The sequence below is a fragment of the Canis lupus genome, chromosome 9 (genome assembly GCF_048164855.1).
Source record: "Canis lupus baileyi chromosome 9, mCanLup2.hap1, whole genome shotgun sequence".
Classification (NCBI taxonomy): domain Eukaryota; kingdom Metazoa; phylum Chordata; class Mammalia; order Carnivora; family Canidae; genus Canis; species Canis lupus.
Window position 1 is genome coordinate 23,291,571 of NC_132846.1, and position 11,363 is coordinate 23,302,933.

Sequence of the window (11,363 nt, forward strand, 5' to 3'; positions counted from 1 at the left end):
TCTGCCTATAGGCTAATTTGGAGTTCTAACCTCAGCCATGGATATTTTTATTGGCAAACAATGGGGCACCCTATCAACAACATACCCCCAAATCAGTCCTTTTGATTTAAAGTTTATTTGTGACAGAACTGCTCTCATCATCCATCTAGACAAATCAAGAATTGAATGCTTAACTGACTGAGCCACCCAGGGGCCCCAACAATCACAGAAAACTTAAAGAGCGTTATATTAGCAGAAAATCCGGAGATTAGAAAGGGAGTGATATTAGATATTTGTCCCACTATCCCATTGGCGTTCTCTTTGCTGGTTGCTATGGGTTGGTGTATCCCTCTACCAGAGCTGCAGAACCAGGTAAAAGGCCTTCTTAATTTTTTTGTGTTCTGGTAACTTCTCTCTTCCTTTATTCCATTTTTCTTTCTTCTTCTGCTGGCACTACAGAACTGGTCTGTCCCTAGTTGATTTCCTAATCCTGCCCTTGCCTTTGTAAATGGTCCATGTATTAAACTCTCTCCAAATACCCTATTGAATGTACCATATGGTTCCTCCTAAACCTTGACAGATATTTTCTTTAATATTTTATTTATTCATGAGAGACACAGAAAGAGAGGCAGAAACCTAGGCAGAGGGAGAAGCAGGCTCCTCATAGGGAGCCTGATGTGGGACTCGATCCCAGGACCCCAGGATCATGCACTGAGCCAAAGGCAAACACTCAACCACTGAGCCACCCAGAGGTTCCTGATACAATTTTTTTTAACCAGTTTTCTATTCTGTGTTTTCCCTTTTCAATTTGTAGAAATTATTTTCATACTCTGGTTATCAACTTTTTGCCAGTTCTATACATTACTAATGTTTAATCTTGCTTTGAAACCTATTTATGGTATTTTTTGTGGTGCAGATATACATATATATAAAATTTATGGTTGTAAGATATATTTCTCCTTTGTGCTTTGTGTGAGAAATTCTTTTCTACTTCAATTTTATGAAGATTTTCCTACAATTTTTTAGAGATATAGATTTGCTTTTATAAACAGATCTTCAATTTACTTTTTTAAAATTTATTTTTATGTAAAAATAAAATATAAATTAAATTAAGTATTTTAGGGGTGCCTTGGTGGCTCAGTCAGTTCAGAAACCAACTCTTGGTTTTGGCTCAGGTCATGATCTCAGGGTCATGAGAAAGAGGCCTGTGTAGGGCTCCATGTTGGGCCTGGAGTGCTTAAGATTTTCTTTCTCTCCCTCTCCCTCTGCCTCTTTTCTCTTTCAGGCACACTTGCACATGCACATGCCAGATAGATGATAGATAGATAGATAGATAGATAGATAGATAGATAGATAGATGATAGATAGATAGATAGATAGATAGATGATAGATAGATAGATAATAGATAGATAGATGATAGATAGATATTTTAGTTTGTTTTCCTATCTAGTAATCAATTGTTTTAGGGCCATCTATTGAATAAACAATCCATTTCTAGGTTGCTATGAGGACCAGCTAAAACCCCTGCCCTTTTTATAATTATTATTTACCCTTTTTTTTGCCTTAATCATATTTATGTTTTTCTATTGATTGCAATCAAAACAGTGTGACTCATACTGACCATAGGATATGCTTTAAAATGAGAAGAAAGTAAAGATAGGAAAGGCCCAATAAATTAGTAAATACAATAAATAATAAACAGGAGAGAAAGAGAGGGAGACAGAGAGAAAGGAGGAAAGGAAGAAAGAAAGAAAGAAAGAAAGAAAGAAAGAAAGAAAGAAAGAAAGAAAGAAAGAAAGAAAGAAAGAAAGAAAGAAAGAGAAAGAAAGAAAGAGAAAGAAAGGGAGAAAGAAAGAGATTGAGGTCTCCATGAGATCAAAGATTCAGTGAACATGGTAGGCAAATAAACTGTTTCTAACAATTTCAAAAGACATCAATTCTAAAAGACAAAATCCAATGTATGTTCATGAAGCTGGGTTGTTAAAATAGCATAAAGGTGAAGGTTAAAGGAGCTGAAGAAGGCAGGAAAGGCCAAAGTATTTATAAATATCCACCTCCAGATGTTGACATCACTGAAAAATATATCAAAAATAGCAAGCTATTTCTCTTATCATATAAGAACACACAGGAACTCTAATCCATGCCAATTTTCTGATTAATAAATAGGAAAAAAATATTTTTTTCAATAAGGGATTCATTAAAATCCAGTAATATCTTCAAATACTTTCGAAATTTTAAAATGAGAAAATGGCTACCCTAAAAGTTTTTAAAACATCTAGTAATGATGACCAAAGAAATACAATTTTAAATGTAAAATTAAATAACATTCATTGAGTACCTATCTACCTCATTTACTATGTGATGTGCTTTACATTGGTTAGCTTATTCAGTATTGTAGGTTGCAGGGCAAGGAATCAAGTCCAAAACTGATCTAGCACTAAAACTTGCCTCATAGTTTCCTGACATACCTACTTTCACCTGCAATAAAAATTTTACAGAATAAAGTTTAATACAATGCTTTGATAAAGAGAAACTTGAGTTAGTAAAACATATTTCCATATTGCCTTACAAACTTATTTTACTCAGTAGCACATCAAAACAAGTTGTAGCTTTACTGAACATATTTACAGTGAAATTTTTTTTCATATTAAACCCCTGCTGAACTTTTCTCTAATTAATTAAAAATCTCATCAGGAAATAACCTTTACTTTGACATAGCATCTTTCAAAATATATTCTTGAAACTCTGTTTGTTATATATTTTAATATCAAGTGAGAAAAGCTTAGAATAGAAATAAAAGGGTTGAATTAATTAGTCAACAATGATTAACTAAACATTTATCCAAAGTGGGATTTCAATATTCTTCATTACCTTGGCTGGATGCCACATTTTGTTTGTTTAATAAGAACTCTATCTTCTGTAAAGTTAATGAATAAGTAAAAATCCTGGCATTTAGATATATATATTTATTCTGGTAATAGCTACTAGCAGTGATAGCAACCATCCAGATTCTGTATAATTTGGGTAGAATTTTTTAAAATGCTACTTAATCATTTTCTAAAATACATTTTAAGAGGATAAAGCATCTGACCTAAATTATGTCAGTTAGTTGCTCTTTTAAATAGATGTTGTTAAGTTTAAGTAGATAAATTTGGAGCATTTTTCTATGTGTCAGCCTAATTTAGGGCATAAAATCATGTCCAAAAAATATGATCGAATTCTTTTGACTTGATTTTAAATAACTCGTACATACATGAAATTGCTAATTATGTAAACAATAATTGACTGAAAACTAGAAAGACTTTATTCATAAAAATTGTTGTCTGCTGTTAGCTATTTAATCTCACAGCAGTTAATATCATTTGGTTAATACCTTGTGTGTTCTACTTAAGCAATTAAGGATTTCCCAATTGACTCTCCCCCTTAAATATTTATGTTTTAGGAAGTCTTTTCTCAAAATATTTAGATGTTTGGATTTGAAATTAATTTTCATTTTTAATCAGTTTCTGCTTATAAATTTTAATTCACTTTATCCATTCCATTCATATTATTCCTCTATCTTCAATGGTGTTGAAATATAACATACAATCAAGAGCTGTTACAAATTCAACTAATTTTATTTAAGCTTGTTATTATAGATATGAAATAAAAGTAGGGATGACTCATTATTTAGAGTTATTCCTCAACTTAATTTCTGTCAATTCAATATGCTGTAACTACTTTTCCATTTTAGTTTTACAGTCTGACATTTTAGTCTGTGAAGAAGGGTGTTAGTTTATGAGAGCTGTTTAACTTTCACAACTTGATGACAAAAAAAAAGAAAAGAAAAGAAAAGAAATTTAAAAAGCCAAAAGTCTAAAATCAGTGCTGGCAGGATTGTTGCTTCCTGAAGTTCTGAGGGAGAATCTGTCCATGATTCTTTCTTATCTTCTGGCTAGTGGATCCATCACTAGTCTCTGGTCTCTGCCTCCATCTTCACATGATTTTGTCCCCTCCGTCTCATATAAAGAGGTTTCATTGGACTAAGGACCCACCTGGGTATTTCAGGATGTCCTCATCTTGGGACATTTAATTCATTCATTCATCCATTCATTTAAATTTCCAAACCATAGTTTATTATTTCAGAATTAAAAAGAATTAGCCTCCTACTTTACCCATCTTTCTTTATATTAGCTACTCTTCACAATATTCTATTTCATGGACCTAATGCATAGTTCTTATTTTTTATTCTCTTTTAAGGACCTTTTAAAATTATATCTGCAAAGACCTTTTTCCAAATAAATCCACAGTCATAGGTACTGAGGGTTAGGATTAGGGCATATCTTGGGGGGGGGGCACAATTCAAATCATTACAATATGCAATATGTCTCATTAAAATTATTCTAAACTGATTTTTTAAATGAAATATCTGAGACCAAACACATTACTATGCAGCATAAAATTATTTTTACTAGGGTCCGTTCCTCTGTGAACTCTATATGAATCATTAACCAAATCAATTTGCCCTAGTTGATCTTTCGACAGTCAAACCCAAATGTTGTTTCAGATATTTCTGAGTAACATTTTAACTAGCTGATGACCACATAATCATTTTCTCATTACTTTAAGATGTTAATTGTGATCAAAAGAGCCACCCCAGAAATAATATCCTCTTGAAAAGCAAAAAACATGACCACATTCTTGTTCTCTTTCACAAAATCAATAAAATATTAATCTAACACTTCCATTATTCTCAGTGATCATTTATCCCTATGCAGAGTTGAATTATCATCCAACTGTCTATTCAATAAATAATGTACATTTTGACATTGAGTCATTTTGTTAGCTATTTCCTGATTTCTGGATATAGAATTAAGAGCTTGTTTGCTTCAATCAGTCACAATAATAATCCATATATTCCTGTTATAGAACAATCAAAAAACTGAATAAATAACTAATGAAAAAAATCAGTAAGTAGCATTAAACAACAAATTACATAGCTTGAAAGCTAAACCCTTGGGGAAAATTGAGTTATGCTTTATATTGCTTTATAAAAACAACAAATCCCTTGAGTTTGAAATGCAATTCTTAGTATTTCCAAGGATATGGTGATATTAAAGTCAAAGTAGGAGGGCAGCCTGGTTGACTCAGCAGTTTAACGCCACCTTCAGCCCAGGGCCTGATCCTGGAGACCCAGATCTAGTCCCAACATCGGGCTCCCTGCATGGAGCCTGCTTCTCCCTCTGCCTGTGTCTCTGCCTCTGTGTGTGTGTGTGTGTGTGTGTGTGTGTCGTTCATGATTAAATAAATAAATAAATAAATAAATAAATAAATAAATAAAACTTAAAAAAAAAAGTCAAAGTAGGGGTCTTTGGAGAAGTGGTAACTCATAGATCTAAGAAACCATATAACTAAAGGAAGGTATGAAGAAAATAAACTTACTGCTCTATATGCAAAACACCCTTACTTAACAATTTTACAAATGGACATGGATGTGAATCCATTTTGTGTGTATGTGGCTTTCCTGCTTAGTTCTTTTTTTCTAATTACTGTTCATATTCTATTCAATACTTTCAGGCATTAGAATAACACTAAGAAAATTTTTAAAAATTGAGCCAATTAATTTATCCACATAAAACTAAGGAAATGTGACTGTTTTCCATTTTTAATAATATTGACAAAAAGGGTTAGTTGTTTTGCCATCAACTAGTTGGGACCATTAAAATTTCCAATTTATTCCTTAAGGTAAAAACAACTAACTGGGGCAGCCCAGGTGGCTCAGCGGTTTAGCGCCGCCTTCAGCCCAGCGGTTTAGCGCCTTCATCCTGGGGAACCCAGGATCGAGTCCCATGTAGGGCTCCCTGTGTGGAGCCTGTTTTTCCCTCTCTCTCTCTGTCTTTCTCTCGCTCTGTCATGCATAAATAAAATTTTAAAAAACAATACAAAACAAAACAAAAAAAACTAACTAGCTTTGGTTTGAAATAAAACCTTTACTGATCCATGTTAAAATCTGAAAAAAATAAATGATAAAATAAGATTTTCACAAAGAGAATTTTTTTTTCAGTAAGAGAAAGCACTTTGTTCTTAGCTTGTGTTCATGGTTTTAATATTAAGCTTTTTAAATGAAAGGTGATTATAGTAGATAATAGTTGTGCTGATGGTGGTGGGTAGTTTCCTATGACCTTACTTGGCAAAACTACTCTGTGACAGTTTTCTATTCTTTTTAATTTTAAGTTATACTCAGATCTAGAATATAAGAACCATTAATTTAGACAACAAAAATTACAAATCTAGAGAAAGTAATAAGAAACTGTTATACTTACCTCCCAGAATTGGTAGTATGATTACATGAGTTCATACCTGTAATGTTCATAGAACACTAGCTGGAATCTAATAAGCACTATTTGTGTTTGCATTGATATGATGATTATAAAGACTAGAAAAGGTTGAGAACCATTAGGGAATTCTTAGATTTTCTCATTGAAATGTATATTAACAGGTATTGTTTCACTTTTGCTTCATCCTTTTTTTTTCTTTTTTTATAGAGAGAGCATGCAGGAGGGAGGGTGTGGGGGAGGGGCAGAAGGAGAGAGAGAACATTAAGCAGGCTCCACACCCAGCTCAGAACTAGACATCAAACATGGGCTTGATCTCACCACCCTGAGATCATGATCTGACCCCAAATCAAGTTGGACACTTAATGGACTGAGCCACGCAGGCACCCCTGTTTCATCTCTTTAAGCTCCTAAAAAAGTTCTTTTGCCTTGTCTATTATAATTTGTGTTCAAACCTAACTAATAGTCGAGGAGAAAACTTCAGGGAGATTTTTATAAGTTAAGTTCTTCTGTTATTTAACAGAACAGACCTAATATATTAGCAAAAAAAAGTTTAAAAACAATAAATATAAACACAGTAGTGTGTTTATGGCTCTTAAGGCAGATCCAATTTCTTGAAATGAAATATATACTTAAAAACAGAATTAGTTCAGCTATACATTAAAATGAAACAGCATAGTGCCTCTGGCTCTCTGAACTCTAATCATCTTGGCTTCTATGAAAAGATAATTGAATTTCTTATCTAAATATTGGATATTCCTTGCCCACTAACTGAAAGTCAAAATTCTTTTCTAGATAAAACTTTAAATTATCAGGTATGATCCTGGGTTAATGACTCAAAGACCACTATAAATTATATATTAAAATAATTTTTAGATGATCTCAGTTATTTTTAAAAGTGTGAATGTAAAAATCTATATTTTAAAATCAAGAAACGGTTGGAAAACTGTTGTCTAAATTAGAATTGACTGCTTTTTCAGTGTCTAGCTAAGATTCACCAAATTTTTACAGTCATGAGATTATTTAATATTGAGTAATTGTTAAATCTTAGATACTTGTTAGGATTCCATAACTTTTAATATCCCATAATATTTCCAGATGTGGAAAAAAATGCAGACTACCCATATGAGACCAAGCAATGGCTATTTACTCAGATATTACTATAGCAATGGAACCAGCCACCATCACTTGCATTTGGCAGAGATTCAAAGGCCATCAGTTGAGCATAAAGGTTTTCAAGTAGAAAAAGGTAAGGCTTCAGTTCAGGTACACCCTGATTAGAAGATGTTGGAGAAGAGCTAACTAGAAATGGGTTACCTTATGGGATTGGTTGGGGAAGAATATTTGGTTTTCTCTAGTTAGTCCTACATTGCAAGTGAGAAAAAAATTAGGAAAGCGGCAGTTATTGATCAAGTTCTGCCATTTGTAGTTGATTACTACAAAAGGTGTGGGTCACAGTTCTACTTTTATTTATGGCCTGGAAATTATCCATTTGTATATTCAGTTCCTTACAGATTTATATGTATTTCATTATAAAATTATTTCTACTCTAAGATCCAATATTAATTTATAGTAAAAGCTCTTGCTTGATTTGTTAAAACCCTGATATTTATTTATATCTCATCTATAAATTAAAATGTAAAATAAGGTATGAATTTTTTCTTCAAGTAGAATGAAATCTTCAAATATAACTCAGAGATCTTTCTCTGAGATCTCATAAAATAAAGAGCCAAAGTTGCTAATCAGTCAACTACTATGTAAATATTTAAAACATGGTTTAGAAAGTTGTCATCCAAAATGTAATGACACTAGCTTTATTGCCCGGTCACTCTGCATCTCACTCACCTCCTGTTGCTCATTCACATGCTTAGGATAAGTTTCTTCATATCTTACTCTGATTCCAGATTAGTATAATGCCCCTGATAAGATCACTGTCCCACTGGACTCCTGGCCTTCTCCAGCTGCTGCTGCTACTGTCAACATTCTGGCTTCAGCAGAAAAAGCATGTGCATTTTATAAAGCTCTAAACATTATACTGGCTAAATGTTTCAGTATTTATTTCTTAAAGACATTCTACCATATTCACATGTTCATATTCTCACCAATGAATAAAACAATTTTTAGATAGTCTATAAACAGTACTTAAGTTTTGTTAAAACAACTAAGATTTCGGGATGCCTGGGTGGGTCAGTAGTTTAGTGTCTTCCTTCCCTGCATGGAGCCTGCTTCTTCCTCTACCTATGTCTTTTCCTCTCTCTCTGTGTCTTTCATGACAAAATAAAAAAAATTTAAACATCTTAAAAAAAAAAAAGCAACTAAGATTTCAAAGCATTAAAACTGAATAAATACAGTCAAAGCAAAGAGTGGTGAAAAGTATATATTAAAACCAGTTACACTTCAAAAGCATACCCTGAAAGTAGAAGAAAAACTTGATTATCTTCTAAGCTACATATTGACACCCAAAAACTTAGAATGTGATTTTTAACATTAAAATTAAACTGAAGAATAAAGTAAAAGAAAAACTGTGAGTTAATATTTCTATTTTTTCTCCATGTATAAAACTTTTGTTCCACTTACGTCAACTTAATATACATTCTTAATTATGCTTGGATGTTCAAAAAATTTTGTAAGATATTAAACAAAGCTAGCCATCATCTTGTTATTTTCCGGTTAACTATTTTTATAGTACATGCATGTTTTTTAATTTTTTTAATTTTTTTATAATAAAATTATTTTTTATTGGTGTTCAATTTGCCAACATACAGAATAACACCCAGTGCTCATCCTGTCAAGTGCCCCCCTCAGTGCCCGTCACCCATTCACTCCCACCCCCTTCCCTCCTCCCCTTCCATCACCCCTAGTTCATTTCCCAGAGTTAGGAGTCTTTATGTTCTGTCTCCCTTTCTGATATTTCCTACTCATTTCTTCTCCCTTCCCTTCTATTCCCTTTCACTATTATTTATATTCCCCAAATGAATGAGAACATATAATGTTTGCCCTTCTCCGATTGACTTACTTCACTCAGCATAATACCCTCCAGTTCCATCCACGTTGAAGCAAATGGTGGGTATTTGTCGTTTCTAATGGCTGAGTAATATTCCATTGTATACATTGTATACATAAACCACATCTTCTTTATCCATTCATCTTGGCTATTGTGGCCATTGCTGCTACAAACATCCGGGTGCAGGTTTCCCAGCGTTTCATTGCATCTGTATCTTTGGGGTAAATCCCCAGCAGTGCAATTGCTGGGTCGTAGGGCAGGTCTATTTTTAACTCTTTGAGGAACCTCCACACTGTTTTCCAGAGTGGCTGCACCAGTTCACATTCCCACCAACAGTGCAAGAGGGTTCCCTTTTCTCCGCATCCTCTCCAACATTTGTGGTTTCCTGCCTTGTTAATTTTCCCCATTCTCACTGGTGTGAGGTGGTATCTCATTGTGGTTTTGATTTGTATTTCCCTGATGCAGAGCATTTTCTCATGTGCGTGTTGGCCATGTCTATGTCTTCCTCTGTGAGATTTCTGTTCAAGTACATGCATGTTTAACAAGTTTCTTAAATACCAAAAAAGCAAAAAACCTTAAAAGTGTTAAGCATTCGTTCATTTACTGTTTTTGCTTTTATTACTTCTCTATTTGATATATATAAAGTAATGGATATTACTTTATAAAAAGCAATTCACTTTAACTGCATCTTTACTTTTAAGTCTTTGTTTACTTTGCTTAAAATATTTAAGCAAAAATAAAATGAGTATAACAAAAAAAATGAAAATAAACAATAGGTAATTTTACAAATAATGCAATGTGAAAAACATGACACCAAAAGCAAAGGCAACAAAAGCAGAAATAAACAAATGGAACTGAATAAAACCAAACAGCCCCTCTGCAGCAAAGCAAACTATAAATAAAATGAAAAAAACAATCTATCAAATGGGAGAAAACACTTGCAAATCATATAAATGATAAGGGTTAATATCCAAAACATATAAAGAACCCTTATAACTCAATAGCAAAAAAAAAAAAAAAAAATAGGCTGAGGGTCTGAATAGACATTATTCTAGAGATGGCCAACAGACACATGAAAAGATGCTCAACATCACTAATCATCAGAGAAATGTAAATGAAAACCAGAATGAGATATCACCTCATGTTTGTTAGAATGACTATATCAAAAGACGAAAAAATAACAAGTGTTGGGAACAAAAGGAACCCATTTGTACTGTTGGTGGAAATGTAAATTGTTGTAACCACTATGGGAAAAAGTATGGAGGTTTTTTTAAAAAAAAAAACAAAAATGAACCATATGATGCAGAAATTAAACCTTGGGTATTTGTCTAAAGGAAATGAAAATACTAACCTGAAAAGCTTATGAACCTCTGTGTTTGTTGTAGCATTATTTACAATAGCCAAGACATAGAAGCAATCTAAGTGTCCATTGATAGATGAATGGCTAGAAATGTAATATATATATATATATATGTATGTATATTTATATATAGTATTATTAAGCCATAAAAAAGAATAAAATCTTGCCATTTGTGACAACATGGATGAACCTTAAAGGCATTATGCTATGTGAAATAAGTCAGACAAAGAAAGACAAATACCATATGATCTCACTTATATGTAGAATCTAAAAGCAAAAAAACAAACTCATAGATTGTTGGTTGTCAGAGGCAGGCAATAAGAGATGGATGAAATGGGTAAGGGAGGGGTCAAAATGTATAAACTCCCTCCCATTTATAAAATAAGTAAGTAATGGAATGGAATGTACAGCATGGTGACTATCATTGTTAGTACTGTATTGTATATTTGGGGCACCTGGGTGGCTCAGTCAGTTAAGCATCTGTCTTCTGCTCAGGTTACAATCTGAAGGTCCTGTAATAGAGCCCCACATTGGACTCCCTACTCAGTAGGGAGCCTGCTTCTCCCCCTCTTTCTCCCTCTGCTCCTGCCCCACCCCATTCATGCTCTCATTCTCTCTCACTCTCAAATAAATAAAATTGTTTTTTAAAATATTGTATTCTATATTTGAAAGTTGCTAAAAGTAAATCTTTAAAATTTTCATCAC